General features: G+C 46.4%; 1 pseudogene; it reads left to right on the top strand.

The window, feature by feature from the left end:
• Positions 1-10,920: 10,920 nt before the first annotated feature.
• Positions 10,921-12,715, top strand: LOC129497864 (meiosis-specific nuclear structural protein 1-like; annotated as a pseudogene).
• The last annotated feature ends 536 nt before the right edge of the window (positions 12,716-13,251 follow it).

Raw genomic sequence — 13,251 nt, 5'->3', positions numbered from 1 at the left:
TTTGGAAGGTATTTACACATGATCCCTTTTCTTGACTTGCAAAGATACCGTGGTGTGACCTATGTGTTCTTTTCTGATCATTCAGAGCAGGGTTGTTACATAGCCGGGTGCTATTTCTTTGTGCTGTTTCTCTGAAAGTGCTTTCTTCCAGCGCTCTATCTAGGTTCTCCCGGAGCTCCTTCTTACACACCTATCAGTGATTCTCCAGCAGTGGTGTGTGTGTTTTTTCTAGGTGGAGAAGTTGAAGCACTCACCCTGTTGGCTTAATTTAACAAGTTCCCATTGTGAGCAGAGCATGAGCAGGGACCACTGTCCTGATTGGGGAGAGACTGAAGAAGAGGGGAGAAGCAGCATTCAGGCAAAGGGCAGTGATGGAGTCAGCGCACATCTGCGTGCCCACCACATGGCCATACCCGGGATGTGATAACTCAGCAGCAAACAAGAACACGCCCCGGCGTTCCCGTCCCCGTGGGGAAAGACCTCCGTGACACAAATGTCGAGTGGCCAATCACAGAGTAAATAACAGCTGAGCGGAAGGTGAGAAAGGTTGGAGGGAGGCATCCTTTTAGGCCTTGTCATCAGGGAATGCCTGTGTTAGCAGAGGACTTTTGAGCAGACACTTGAATGAAGGGACACATATGTATGCAAAGCCATTGGCAAGGAGGTCTCCAGATAGAGAAGCTAAGCCCTTGGGGCAGCAGTGTCCTCTGTAGGTTCCAGAGGTAGCAGGGAGGCGGCTGGTCTGGGTAACGGGGAGAGCCCTAGAGTCTTGGCAGCAGCAAGTAACCAAGGACCAGGTGGCTTAAGGCTTAGGTAACCCTAATTTTATTAGTGTGAAATAGGAAGCCAGTGGAGAGTTTGGGGGAGAGGAGTCAACATGGTTCTATTTGTGTTTTCAAAAGATCATTCTGAGAGCTGAGTGGAAAACAGCCTGTGGGGGTGTGGATGGGGGACTAGTGGAGGAAGGGAGGCAAAATAGGAAATTGTTGCCCAGTGTCCCCAGGGGAGGATGGCTGCTGCAACCCAGGTGGGAGCAGCAAAGGTGGGAAATGTGGTCAGATTCAGGATATTCTAATGTCAGAACTAACAGTTTTGCTAAGCCACTGCATGTGCTTGGGGAGAAAGGTAACTTGGGATGTGTGCCTGAACACAAAGAATGCATTGCAATTGCTTAGATGGAAAAGATTAGGAGAGCAGAGGAGGGACGGTTCTCAGTGAAGGAGTTGGTCCTGGTCACGTTCATTTGGAGACCCTGTTTCCACCTGACAGCACAGCCACTCAGCTGGATTCAAGGGGAGAGATGGGGCTGGAGACATACCTTTGGGAGTTGTCAGCATGAGGGTGACAGGAGACAAGGAGGCCCAGAAATGAGTGGCCAGTGAGAGCCAAGGCTCAGCTCCTGGAACACTGCCACCAGGACAAGCCAGGAGGGGCCATGGAGAGAGGGGGATGCTTAGCAGCCAAGTTGAGGATATGTTTGAAGATGAAGGCAGTGAGGACGGTGTCCAGAGCAGCTCACAGTTTAAGGTCAGAACTAAGCAGCGCCCACAGCTTTGAGCAACGGGGAGGTCTGGGAAGTTGGAAGGGCCAGAGGATACCATCCATTTTTCCCAGTTTCAGAGCCAGCTGAGAAACAATAGGTACATGGCAGATCAAAGTAATCTCCTTGATCACTACTAAAGGTTCGATTAGAGAATGTGAGGATTAGAGTGTGGAGGCACCAGACACCCCTGCGTTTTTACCGAAGAGATTCTGGCCCAGCAGTCTGGGGTGCTGCCCAAAATTACGCATTTCCTGTCAGCTTCCAAGGAACATCAGCGCTGCTGTCATTGGCCACCTCCAAGGAGCAAAAGTAGAGAGGAACAGACTGCTCCCGGAAGGCTGGAGAGTCTTAGAGGGGAGGAAGTGGCCAGGCTGTCATGCCTTCCAAACTCGCAATGATTGCTTCTCTCCTGGGGGACTGTGAGGGGCTGTGGAAGCAGGAAGGTTCCAGTAGTGGAGCCCACATCACATGGGAGGAGCCATCAGAAGCATCCCTGTCCTAGCAAGGTCATTGGTGGGTAGAGCAGCATTTTTTTTGAGTGGTGCCAAAGAACACCTGCCTGGCATCGTTTCAGGGAAAAGGGGAGGAAAGGAGGTTAAAACAGTATGGATAATTCTTTCAGTGATGTGTACTGTAGAGGGGAGAAGGGACAAAGATATGGAGTTAAGGAGGTTTTTGTTTTAGAGAAAGCAAAGGGCTTTACATGCAGATGAGTGTGTGCGCGCAGACTGGACAAGAGAGCAGGAAGGAAGAGACCAGCAGGGAGAGCTTTGCTGGGGTGATACCCTGTAGGCTGGCGAGGTGGACAGCCGGCTCCAGTTCCCTGGGGGACAAGGCACAGTGGGCAGCAGCCAGCCAGCGCTAGCAACATGCTCAGGGCCTCTTCTGATTGCTTTTAGTTTCTCTCCAGGGGACTTCCTTGGTCTTCGAAGGTAGGTCGGCCCCAGGGGTTATGTCGGCCATGCCTTCCTGAGCTCCACTGCACTTTGCACTGGAACAGACTTAGTTTTATACAGTTCGTTGTCTTTCTATGTAGCAAGTGAACAAGTCCTTTGAGTTCAGTAGCAGGAATTAGAGCAAGTGAGTGGCAGAGCTAGGATTTTTACATCTGCCCCAACTAGTATGTTTGTTTACCTATACACCTGCTCACATACGTCTAACAAAGGATTCTTCCCTGGGAGGTTTGCATAGAAGGACTGTTTTTGTAGACTTTGGGCGCATGCTTTGATCTGGGATTTGGAGATTTAGAGCAAGATGAAAAGTTAAGGTGAATAAAGTGAGTTGACTTGCTTAGGCATTATAAGTCAAACACCAGGATTTTCTAAAAAACCAAAGGTCAACCTGCTCTGGTTTAACAAGCCATGGGTTTACTCTGTTCATGCCTGGGAGAGACCTGCCTTCGTCCCAGCCCTGCTGTTGTGTGGTCTCAGCCTATCGATAACTGATGTTGTGGCGGAACCAACCCTGTGCAACCCTATGATTGCAAGATCCTCTTGAGCAAGAACAATCACGAAATGGGAACAACAACAAAAAAGGTTTATTATTTTTACAGGACCTGGAAATTGCATGGCACAGCTGTAACCCAGCAAGCTTACAGTGAGAGAGAACACCCAGGCCTGGGGTTCTGCTTTTATTAAAGGGAGGAGAAGATCCAAGATCTAGCCGGGCTCACTCTTTATTGGTGGAGTTAAAAGCAAGAATTTAAAAGGGGAAGAGAAAAAACAAGTGGCCCAAATGATCAGTTAATCAAGATCTCTAAAACAGAGGCACCTTGGGGAGCTGGGGAATAATCCTGGGAAACAGCATTTTTGGCTGGTCCCCTGACATTTCTCTCCAGATTTCATGAGATTTCCTTCTAGATCTGATGAGATTGGACCCCACCTCTCGGGACTGGGGCCCAGTTCCCACAAGTGGGCTTTGCCATCCCGAAGTTTGTCCAGATTCTCAGATTTGGTCCGAGGATTCCTGAGAGGGAGCCAGAGAATTGGCAAGATCAGCCCCAAGAGGACAGGAGATCCAGCTCAGGAACAAGGCGGCTTCTTTTTTTTTTTTTTTTTTCCCCTCTTGCCTCTTCCTGTACCTAAACCTTCCTGGGTGTACTGCCTCTCACATACTGAAGGTAGGGGCCCTGGGGATCCCTTCTTCCCCGTTTCAGGGCTCCCATTGGACTCCCACATCAGAATGGCCTCTGTGACCTTAGCAGCATGCCAGGTGTTCCCAGCCTTGCCAAATGGAAATGTCAGGGCACTAGCTCTGAGGACTCACAGGTATCAAGGCTCAGGAGTATCCAGACCTGCCAAGGTCCCCTTGTGCTCCAGTGCTTTCCATGTTTCCATCTAGATCTGGCGGTATTTGGCCCCACCCCTCAGGGGCCTGGGGCCTAGTTCCTGTGAGTGGGCTTTGTGGTTGCCAAGGTTTATCCAGATTCTTGATAGATTTGGTCTGAGGATTTCTGAGAGGGAGCCAGAGAATTGGTGAGATAGGCCAACGGATGTGAGATCTGGTTCAGGAATGAGGTGGCTTCTCTTTGCTTTTGGGGGCTTGCAAGACAAACACAGGCGGTCTTGAGGGTGTGAGAGACGGTAACCCCCAGGGAGAGCCTGCCTATGTGGTCACATATCCTGCTCTGGGGTTTATGGCATTTCCCCTTTCCTCCTTCCCTTCTATTTCTATCACCTCCATTTTCCTGGGAAAAAGAGCCATGGGGCCCATTTGTCCTGCATGCACTACTCCCTTTTTACAGCACCTCACCCAATGGCTAAAACACCAGTATGTTTGGGATGAGACTCCTTGTGACTTCCTGCAGGTCGCGTTGGGGAGCTTTTCTGAATGTGGGAAGGGTAGCAGTTGTGTTCCAGTCCTGGCAGGTGTGATCCCTACCTATGTAAGAAGCACAAAGCAGACTCTGCTAGGGAGTGCCAGTTCCTCCTGAGGGCAGGGCAGCTTGGCCAGAGATCTCACTGGTTTTTCCCTGGATCTCTCTGGCTGGCCCGGAGATCTCACGAGATTTACAGGAGACGTCAGGAGATTTGGACTGAGATCACCTGAGATTTGCCCCAAGATCTTGTGAGAACCAGCAAAGCCAGGTCCTGGCTTGTTCCCACAAGGTGGCAACTCTTAGAGTGTTCTGAAATATTCGAAAGCCTGGGAAAGCACCCAGGGAGCCCTTCTCTGTGTACAGATGAGCCAGCTCTCAGGCTCATTTCTTCTTCCTGGACATTATGCCCTCCTGTGCTACCACCTCACCTGGAATATCTGTAAGGGACCCAGATACCTCCTCGATGTCCCTATTTCACTGCTTTGTTTGGAGCCCAACATCAGAAGGGCTACTGCGGGCCTCATGGAATGCCAGGTGCTCCCAGGGTTCCCCACAGGAATGTCGAAGCACCAGCTACCTTGCTGCGCAGGGTCAAGCCTAGGGAGTTCCCACCCCTTGCTGAGTTCCCCTGCGATTTCTCCTTAGCTCTTGTGAGATTTAGTATGAGTTCTGCAAGATTTGCCCAACCTCTCGGGGATTTGGGCCCAGGTCCAAGGAGTGAACTTGGATCTCATGAGATTTGGCCAGAGTTCTTGTGAGATTTGGTCGGTGGATTCCTGAAAGGCAGCCAGAGAATTCCCAAGACTTGCCACCAGCTTACATGACATCCGGCAAGGAAAGAGGTCGCTTCTCTTTTTTTTTTTTTTCTTTGCTGGTATGTTGTGAGGCACAGATAGCCTTCACACGGTGAAGACCGGCCAAGCCGCCGGGAGCCCGCCGAGGTGCTGACACGGCCTCCTCTGGGGCGCATGGCTTCTTCCTTGTCTGTCCAGCCCCTCTGGTGTTCTAGCCCCTCTGGTGTCTTTTGCATAAGAGACCACGGGGATCATCCATCCTGAATTCACGGCTGTCGTGTTAGGCCCACTTCACGGGGGACGTGAAGCCCCAGGGACTGGCGTGTGAGATACCTTGTGTCTTCTGGCACATCGTGTCTGGGAGCACTTCTGAGATCAGAAACGGTGCAGGTTGTGCCCAGTCCTGCTGTGCGTCATCACGCGTGTAAGGAGCCCAGAGCAGACTCGGCTGCGGAGTGACCGTCCGCTCAGGGGCAGGCAGCTCCGGCAAGACCTCTCACCGTTTCGCCCTAGAGCTCCCTGGCTGGGCCCAAGCTCTCGGAGATTTTGATGAGATCTCATGAGATTTGGACTGAGATCACTCGGGATTTGCCAAGTCTCGTGCGATCTGGCAAAGCCCGGTGACGGTCCTGAACGATTGGGAGCCGGGGAATGCCCGCGGGGAGCCCTTCTGTGTAGACGAGCCAGCTTGGGCAGGCTCGCTGCCCCTCTCAGGACCTAATGCCCTCCTGGAGTGTCAGGAAGGGACCCAGAGGCCCCAACATCTCGATGTCAGTGCTTTGTGCACCCCCAAATCAGAAGGGCCCTTATGGGCCTCACGGAACGCCAGGCGTCCCGGAGCGCCGATCACGCGGCACAGGCGCCCAGGCTTCAGACTTCCACGCCTGCTGAGCTCCCGTCAGATTTACTGTGCGATCTGGCGAGACTTGCCCCCAACCCCTCGGGATTTGTCCAAGGGGCATAGGGGCGAGCGCCCGCCCAGCTCCCCAACGCGAGGCCGGGAAGGGGAAGGACCGTGGCGCTGACCGCCGTCCCGGGAGGTGCGCGCGCTGGCCGCCCTCCGGCCTCACGTCCCCTCTGGGAAGGGGTCCGGCCCTCCCCCTCCCCCGTCCCAGGCCCAGGGGCGCCACCCCCGAGGCCTGCAGCACAGCGACCGTACAGTACGCAGGACCCTGCTTCCCCCCGCCTGGGGACCGGACGGGCGCCTCGCCCCTGCTGGCCGGCCACCGAGGGGGTGGGGAGGGAACCACGGACTCCCCTACCGACTCCACCCGCTCCTCCACAGGCCACCAACAGCGGCGGCCCCCGGGGGTCGCTGGGAAAGGGACATGACGCCACCGCCCGGCCTCAGGCACCTGAGACCACCGGGAACGCTCCTCGATGGACAGAAGCAGGGCGCCGCTCCACTTTCTCTGGGAGGGGCGAACAGGTGTGCCTACAAGCGGGCAAAAGCCCTCCCCCCTGGTTTGCACAAAGCAGGGTCCCCCTGCTGCCCCCCCACCCCCTCTGGCCGCCCCCACCCCGGACACGAGAGGAGTCTGCAGTTTGGCACGTGCCAGGCAGGATCTCTCAGCTCGGGCTGGAGATCTGGGCCCCGCCCGCCCCGCCCCCCCTTTTTTTCTTTCTTTCTTTTTTTTTTTTCTTTTTCCTTTCACTTCTAAAAGAAGCCCAAAAGCCTCCAGGGAACAAAGAACTCAGCAGCAAACTGCAAACACTGAGCCTGGCCACCTGGCAAGAGGCAGAGCATCTCCCCCCAGGTAAAGACAACTGAGAATCAGCGCTTGCTGATTCCCCTAGAAGACCAGCTGGAAGAACAGGGAAACAGCAAGTTTACTGACCAGTCAGCGCTGGGAAACTCCAGGACTGGGGGGAACTAGTATGTAGAGATCAAGGTTTCTGTCTTACGATGTGTTTATATTTCAGATTAAGATTTTCCAATATGCTTTCTTTTCTCTCATCTCAGTTTAATATATTATCAACTCTTCGTTTTTAAGTTCTCTTCTTTTTTAACTTTCATATTTCACAATTACATGTTATACATATATTCTTCATTTCTGGCTACTTTTCACCATATTCACTTTAATTTTGTATATATATGTCTTCTTTTTGTTTTTATAATTTTGGAATTTAGTACCCTTTAACAGACAGACCAAAATATACTCAGAACCAAGTAGATCACAGTTTTGGTCCATTCTGTGAGATTATATTCTCTCTCTCCACTACTTCCCATTTTTTTTTCTTTTTTGTGTTGTCTCTCTATATAAGTTTTGCTTTTTTATATAATTTTGGAATTTAGGGACGCTTGGGTGGCTCAGCGGTTGAGCGTCTGCCTTCACCTCAGGACCTGATCCTGGGGTCCCGGGATCGAGTCCCACATCGGGCTCCCTGCATGGAGCCTGCTTCTCCCTCTGCCTGTGTCTCTGCCTCTCTCTCTCCCTCTCTCCCTCTCTCCCTCTCTCCCTCTCTCCCTCTCTCTCTCTCTCTCTCTCATGAAGAAATAAATAAAATCTTTTTTAAAAAATTGGAATTTAGTACATTCTAATACACGGGCTAAAATACACTCAGAGACAAGGGGATCACTATTTTGGTCCACTCTGCGACATTATAGTCTCTCCCCCACCCTTTGCTCCCCTTTTAATTTCTCTCTTTACTTGTATTTTTTCTTATATTTTCTGGTCCCTTATCTCTTCAGAATTGTCTAGTGTGTATTTTGCTTGGATCATGGTCGATATTTTTGACTGCTCACTTGTACATCATTCTGCACTGGACAAAATGACTAGAACGAAGAATTCGCCACAAAAGAAAAAACCAGAGGTAATACTCTCTGCCACAGATCTAATAGATATGAATCTAAGTAAAATTTTGGAGATGGAATCAGGATTACAATGATAAAGTTACCAGTTGGGCCTGAAAAAAAGCATAAAAGACTAGAGAATCTCTTAGTGCAGAAATGAGATCTAATCAAGCCAAAATTAAAAAAAAGAAAAGAAAAAACAGATGCAGTCTAAAATGGATGCTCAAACAGCTAGGGTAAATGAGGCAAAAGAGAGAGTAAGTGACTTAGAAGACAAGTTGATGAAAAGGAAGGAAAATGAGAAAAATAACTAAGTACCCATGAAGAGAGGCTCCAAGAGATGTGTTTGGAAAAAAAAAATCCATATTATTGGAATTCCTGAGGGCATGGAGAGAGGGAACTGGAAGGTGTATTTGAACAAATTACAGATGAGAACTTCCCCAATCTGGAGAAGGAAACAGGCATTCATTTCCAAGAGCTAGAGAGGACATTGCCCAAAACCAACAAAAAACTGATCAACATCCTGACATATAATAGTGAAGCCTGCAAATTTCAGATAAAGAGAAAATCCTGAAAGTAACTCAAGACAAGAGATTCCTAATATACAGGGGGAGAAGTATTAGAATGACAGAAGACCTATCCTCAGAGACCTGGCAGGCCAGAAAGGACTGGCATGATATATCCAGGGCACTAAATGAGAAAAACATGGAGCCAAAGATACTTTAATCCAGTAAGGCTGTCATTCCTAACAGAAGGAGAGATAAAGAGCTTCCAGGACAGATGGAAACAAAGAATATATGACCACCAAGCCAGCCCTGTAAGAAATACTAAGGAGATCCTGTAAGTGAAAAGGGAGTCCAAAGAAACAGAGACAATCTGCAGAAACAGGGACTGTACAGATAATACAATGGCATTAGATACATATCTTTCAAAAGCCACTCTGAATGTGAATGGGCTAAATGCTTCAGTCAAAAGACACAGGATACCAGACTGGATAAAAAAGCAAGGCTCATCTATATACTATCTCAAGAGACTCATTTTAGACCTAAAGAACACCTTCAGACTGAAAATGAGGAGGTAGAAAGCCACTTTCCATGCAAATGGACCTCAAAAGAAGGCTGGGGTAATAACCCTCAAATCAGATAAATTCATTTTTAAATCAAAGACTGTAGTAAGAGATGAAGAGGGACACTATATCCATACTTAAAGGATCTATCCAACAGGAAGACCTAATAATTATAAGTATTTATGCCCCTACTGCGGGAACAGCCAATCATATCAGCCAATTAATAACGAAAGTAAAAAAACACATAGATAATAATACATTAATAGTAAGGGACTTCAACACCCACTCACAGAAATGGACAGATGTTCTAAACAGAAGATCAACAGAGAAACAGGGCTTTGAATGACACATTGGACCAAATGGACTTCACAGATATATACAGAACATTCCATCCTAATGCAGCAGAATACACATTATTCTCAACTGCACATGGAACTTTCTCTAGAACAGACCACATACTAAGTCACAAATCAGGTCTCAACCAGTAACAAAAGACTGAGATTATCTCCTGCATATTTTCAGACCACAATGCTTTGAAACTAGTACCCAATCACAAGAAGAAATTTGGAAGAAACTCAAACACGTGGAGGTTAAAATGCATCCTACTAAAAGATGAACAGGTCAACCAGGAAATTAAAGAAGAATTTTAAAAATTCATGGAAAGTAATGAAAATGAAAACATATATTGGAATATGGGATACAGCAAAGGTGTATATTTCAATACCAGCCTCTCTCAAAAATTAGAAAAATCTCAAATACACAAGCTAACCTTATACCTAAGGAACTAGAGAAAGAACAGCAAAGCCTCAACCAAGCAGAAGAAGAGAGGTAATGATTAGAGCAGAACTCGATGAAATAGAAACCAGAAAAACAGTAGAATAGATCAATGAAAGTAGGAGCTGGTTCGTTGAAAGAATTAATTAGATAGAGAAGCCCCTAGCCAGACTTATTTAAAAAAAAAAAAAGACTCAAATTAGTAAAATCATGAATGAAAGAGGAGAGATCACAACCAACACCAAGGAAATACAAATGATTTTGAAAACATATTATGAGGGATCCCTGGATGGCTCAGCGGTTTAGCGCCTGCCTTCAGCCCAGAGCATGATCCTGGAGTCCCAGGATCGAGTCCCATATCAGGCTCCTACATGGAGCCTGCTTCTCCCTCTGCCTATGTCTCTGCTGCCCCCCCACCATAAATAAATAAAATATTTTTAAAAAGGTATTAGCAGCAGCTATATGCCAAAATTAGGCAGGAATGGAAGAAATGGATGCATTCCTGGAAACCTACAAATTACCAAAACTGAAACAGGAAGAAATAGACAATCTGAACAGACCAATAACCCAAGGAAATTGAATCAGTCATCAAAAAACTCCCAAGAAACAAGTCCAGGCCAGATGGCTTCCCAGGGGAATTCTACCAAACATTTATTTATTTATTTATTTATTTATTTATTTATTTATTTTTCTACCAAACATTTAAAGAACAACTAATACCTATTCTACAGAAGCTGTTTCAAAAGATAGAAATGGAAAGAAAACTTCCAAACTTCTTATGAGGTCAGTGTTTCTCTGATCCCAAAAACAAAGACCCTATCAAAAAGGATGCCTGCCACTGCTTTTACAGTGGGAAGTGGTGCTTTAGTTCATAAATGATAGTTTGTGTGATAGAAATTCTGTTAAGTTCTTATTGACAATAAAACACTTTGAAATTCCTCAGTCTTAACTATTCTCTTCCCTTATAGTATAAAGAAAAAGAGGGCAGCCCCAGTGGTTCAGCGGTTTGGCGCCGCCTGCAGCCTGGGGTGTGATCCTGGAGACTAGGGATCGAGTCCCACATCAGGCTCCCTGCGTGTCGCCTGCTTCTCCCTCTGTCAGAGTCCAAGAGGGGGATTTTCCTCTGCCAAGATGGCTTCCAGAAGGCAAACTTTGAGCTTCAGTGAAAGGCATCAGAAATCAGTATATATAAATTACTGTGAACAACTGCATGTCCAATCACTAAGAAAGATACAGAATAATATCAGGGACTGGGTGGTGCAGAATGAAAATGATGACCACGTGGAGCACAAGAGACTCCTCGGATTATTACAGAATGAACAATCTGAGTTGGATATGGAAAAAGCCATTCAAAAGGCAGAAGAAAACAAAAGATTGAGGAACTCCAGCTTGAAAAAAGAAACATTGCCTATAGAATTCGCAAAACTAAAACATGAAACTCTAAAGGATAAAAAGATGAGGCAACAAGTAAGAGAAAACAGTATTGAGCTCAGAGAATTGGAGAAGAAATTAAAAGCAGTTTACATGAATAAAGAAAGGGCAGCCCAGATTGCAGAGAAGGAGGCCATTAAATACAAGCAAATAAAATGTGATGCTGAAATAGCCAAAACCAGGATGGAAGAACGTGAGAGAGCGATAAAGAAAGAGGAGACTGCTGTAGAGGACAAATGAAATAGGTAAGAGTATGGTAATAGTACTGTATTACTCTAAAACGGTAAAAGTACGGTATTATCTGGACTTAGAGAAACAGCTTGAAGAACAAGAAAAAGGAGGAAGGGTACGAGCAGTTCCTGAAAGAGAAACTCATGATTGATGTGATTGTCGGGAAAATCTATGAAGAAGATCAATTGGAAAGACAACAAAAGTTAGAAAAAAATGAATGTAACTCGAAGATATATAGAAGAGTTTCAGAAAGAAGAGAACGAAGAAGTGTGAGGAGATGGAAGAAGAAAACAGAAAAATCATTGAATTTGCCAACATGCAGCAACAAAGAGAAGATCAGATGGCAAAAGTTCAAGAAAATGAGGAAAAAAGGCTACAGCTTCAGAATACACTGACTCAAAAATTGGAAGAAATGCTGTGGCAACGTGAAGATCTGGAACAAGTGAGACAAGAATTATACCGGGAAAAACAAGCTGAAATACATATGATGAAACTAAAAAAAGAAGCAGAAGAGAAATTGAGAAAAAGCAAAAGGAGTTGAAGCAAAATTTTATAGAATAAATGGCCATGAAGGAACTAGTACTCCAGGCTGCCAAAGAGGAAGAGGAAGCCTTTTGTTTTTTTGTTGTTGTTGTTGGTGGTGGTGGTGGTGGTTTTTGCTTTTTGTTTTTTTTTTGGGGGGGGGTTGTTTTTTTTTTGTTTTGAGGAAGCCTTTTGAAAGGCTATGCTTGCTAATCTTGCTAAGGATGATAGATCGGATAGAACTGATGAATGCTCAGAAACAAAGAATGAAGCAACTAGAATACAGGAGGGCTATGGGAAAACTCACTGAAGAGCGTCGCAACCAGTTCCTAACAGATAATGTGAACTGGAAGAATGGCAGTTGTAGCAAAGAAGAGAAGGACACCTTGATGGAATTATTGAAGAAAGACTAAAACTTCTTAGAGAACATGCTACGAAATCAGTAGGATATCTCCCTACAGGAGTTTTCTAAAAAGAGGATAGGGGATCCCTGGGTGGCTCAGCGGTTTAGATCTGCCTTCGGCCCAGGGCGAGATCCTGGGGTTCCAGGATGGAGTCCCATGTCAGGCTCCCTGCATGGAGCCTGCTTCTCCCTCTGCCTGTGTCTCTGCCTCTCTCTCTCTCTCTGTGTGTGTGTCCCATGAATAAATAAATAAAATTTAAAAAAAAATAAAAAGAGGATGATATTGATATGTTTGGTGAAGAATTTAGGAAAAGGAATGAAATTTGTGAAGAAAAGTGATGCCATCAAAGATATGGCAAAACATGGATTGTTTTTACCGCTAGATGTCACTATAACTTTTGTTTTATGGATTCACTATCCCTGAAATGTAATCTATTTGGATTTTCTAAAAGCATCTCTAGTAATTCATCATTTGTAAACAATTATAAGAAAATATTTGGGGTATCCTGGGTGGCTCAGTGGTTTGGCACCTGCCTTCGGCCCAGGGTATGATTCTGGAGACCCAGAATCGAGTCCCACGTCGGGCTCCCTGCATGGAGCCTGCTTCTCCCTCTGCCTGTGTCTCTGCCTCTCTCTGTGTGTGTGTCTCTCGTGAATAAATAAATAAAATCTTAAAAAAAAAGAAAATATTTGTTTTCTGATTTTAAAAATTACAGAATATTTTTTTAGCTGCAAAATTGCTTTTAGTCAAATTCTTGTTCTTGTACTGATAATTTGAAGATCTGAGTTGCATACCATGTCACAACACTCCATATATAAAAATACATTACAGGCCAAACCCAAGAGATTTCTCCATTCTACTCCTACCGCTTAGA

The sequence above is a fragment of the Nyctereutes procyonoides genome, unplaced genomic scaffold (genome assembly GCF_905146905.1).
Source record: "Nyctereutes procyonoides isolate TBG_1078 unplaced genomic scaffold, NYPRO_anot_genome, whole genome shotgun sequence".
In the NCBI taxonomy this organism is placed as follows: Eukaryota; Metazoa; Chordata; class Mammalia; order Carnivora; family Canidae; genus Nyctereutes; species Nyctereutes procyonoides.
This window is presented reverse-complemented; position numbering and strand designations above follow the sequence as displayed.